The sequence below is a fragment of the Pseudonaja textilis genome, chromosome 5 (genome assembly GCF_049901715.1).
Source record: "Pseudonaja textilis isolate UNSWEBS1 chromosome 5, rPseTex1.2, whole genome shotgun sequence".
Taxonomy (NCBI): Eukaryota; Metazoa; Chordata; class Lepidosauria; order Squamata; family Elapidae; genus Pseudonaja; species Pseudonaja textilis.
The window spans coordinates 11,955,576-11,958,540 of record NC_141994.1 but is presented as its reverse complement, the minus strand read 5'-3'; the positions used below and the strand labels follow the sequence as shown (position 1 = coordinate 11,958,540).

The window sequence follows — 2,965 nt, the reverse complement described above, 5'->3', positions numbered from 1 at the left end:
AAATTGATTTTATCTCCTTGAAGCTTTACGTTCACTTCATTCAGCTTGTCAAAAATATCAGCAAGATAAGCTACATCCAGACATCGAAGTTTAAGAGAACTGCTTAGACTTGGATCAATGGATTCAAGAAATTCGAACCCTGTGTCAAAAAGTTCATGGAATCACCGCAAACACTTTCCTTTTGAAAGCCATCTTACTTCGGTGTGCAAAAGGAGACATTCAAACTCCTCATCATTTTCTTCACAAAGCTTGTGAAAAAGTTGGTTGTTCAAAGGCATTTGACTTAATTTTATTCACAGCGTTAATGATGTAATGTATAGACTCATACAAACAGCCACTCAATTTTTTTGAGACAAGGTGCTGTCTATGAATGATGCAATGGACAGTCATAACTCCAGGTACCACCAATTTTAGATGAGCTTGAAATCTGCGATATCATCCAACCATGGATACAGCTCCGTCGATTGCATGTGCCACGTTTCTCAAAGGGATGTTTTTCTCATTAAAAAACTCTTCAACCTTTTTAAATATCAAAGAACCTTTTGTGTCGGTGGCTAAATTGTGAGCAAATAACAGTTCTTCTCCGATCTCTTCATTTCCACTGATAAAACGGACATAAGCCAATGACAAGGCTTCATTTTCACGAATCGTTGACTCATCAATCTGCATCACGAATTCTGTACTTTTCAAGGTGTCAATAAGCCTTTCTTCCACATCAGCCATTTCATCAATTATTTTTGATACGGTGTCATTGCTCAAAGGAATCGATTGCATGACAGTGCTTGCACTGGTCCCCAACATGGTGGCAACAATCTGTTTCACTGCTGGTAAAATCAGCATTTCTCCGATAGTGTGAGGTTTGCCACATTTTGCTATCAACAAAAATACTTCATAGGAACAAATGAGCCCCTTGTCGGCATTGAGTGATGATTTTCCAAATAACTTCTCAACAGTGCTGCAACCCTCAAACTTGGCCTTTAAGGATTGGGAAATGATACTGGTTTGTTGGCTTTATCCGAATGAATTCTTATCAAATGGTCTTTCAGTTGGGAAGGCTTCATCGCTTCATTTGAAAATGTTTTCTCACAAAGAAGACAAAACGGAAGCTCTACATTGGAAGGAGATGGAATGAATCCCAATTTTAGGTATTTCATCGATATTGGCGACACTTCCTCTTCTCGGCCATGTTGAGAGGTCTTCAAAATGAAAGGCACTAACTGCAAATTAAATTTTCAACTGCACTGGAACACTATAAAACACACGTGGACGTCGATAAACCTAGTTTCAACAGTTATGTTGACATCACAGGGGACAGCCACTCAGCATGCAATGTTTCAAAAGAAGCGCTCACCCCTCCATCCCTGCCCATTCTGGCCAATGGTGCGCCACTGTATGGGTAGAGTGATAGAGGCTGCTGCGCAATGTGTATGAAGATGAGCAACGTGCATTCACATATGTACGGCATTCTGTACTGAAGCTAGCTGAAGGAACATTTTAAAACACAGTTCAATCCATTAATAGCAAGCAATCTGATGTTTTTGTATGACATATACAGCGGTTCACTGTATGAAAAAAGTCTCAAAAATGTCCCCCAAACTTCTTGCTCCATTGCCCCCATATCACCCCCTTCTGTTCCTTTGCCCCCATGTCACCCCTTTTTATTCCATCGGCCCCCTGAAAAACAAAATTGCCCCTTGGGGGGCAATATCGCCAGGTTAAGAACCACTGCCCTAAATGGTGCATACAATGTCTCTTGGTTTTCTATTGAAAGCAGTGCTATTTGTATGGATACTGCAGGAAGGAGGGGTTACACATTGGCAGAGAATGTGCTTATTCTACACAATCACTGGGAAAGAGTGTGTGTGTGGGGGGGAAACAGCAATAAAGAGGCAAGAGCTGATGTTGGTAATCATTTCTGAAAGCTTGTGCAAAGCAGTAGTTGCTTGCTTGAATTGATCAAGTATTAGATCATTTGTATCAGGGCTTGCAGTTTTGGGGGAAAAAAAACCAGGGCATTTTTCTGTGCTTAGTATGGAAAAGGTGAAATCGTCACAGACTGTGGTTTGGATGCAGCTGCTTTCTGCACTCCTTTAAGATTTTACAAAGGGCTGCATTTCAGACAGATTTCTCACTAAAATGACTACCAGCAAATCCAAACAAGAATAAGCAGTCCAATAAATGTGAACTTAGAAATAGATCAAGCAGGATTAGTTTTGCTGCTTAGATTAGTCCAAGCCAAGAAGTCATGTTCATTGGATCTGATCCACTCTTCTCACTTCCTAAGGCTTACTCTAAGCAGTATGGAACACGATCTGCATATATAAGGTCCTGTTTGACCCTTTGTAACCCATCATAGCAAGGGTGAAAGGCATGACTGGTATGAGTATAATTGGCTCAGTAAGCTGTTGTAATGTGAGAATTGTTAAAGCAGTTGCCTGATGTCATATGAATCTGGGCAGAGATATGTCACAGAGTTTATACGGATAATTAGTTTTTGTCCTCTGATACTACAGATTGGCCGAGTAATTTTGATGTCAACAATATGGAATTGAGGGGACTGGAGATTACAAAATCGAAAAGCAGCTTAAACCATCTGTTTATTACCCATAAATTGAAGAGGGGAGGGCTAAAGAAAAGGACATGTTGGTAGAGCAAAGAGAAAACACAAGTCAGTTGAAAGCAAAATGCATATATATATCTTGGAGAAAATAAAGCTTTGCTTGCTGGCTTTACTTCCTCTTACATTTAGCGTGATATATCCAGAAAGCTAAAACCTACAAAAAATGCACAAAGTAGAGTTCCCATATACACATTTTATATTTACAACAGAGAGGTGAAGTTTAGCATAAATTGGTTGTAAAATAGACTTTGCACCAATGTTATGCTGGGTGGGATTGGCAGTTACAACTTTTATCCACTTCCATGTCTTGTCCATGTCTTAAGAACATTCAGTGTGGTAGCTGAT

General features: G+C 39.9%; 1 pseudogene; it reads right to left on the bottom strand.

Moving 5' to 3' along the window:
• Positions 1-240: 240 nt before the first annotated feature.
• On the bottom strand, positions 241-1,186 carry LOC113445091 (zinc finger MYM-type protein 6-like; annotated as a pseudogene).
• Between the last annotated feature and the right edge of the window lie 1,779 nt (positions 1,187-2,965).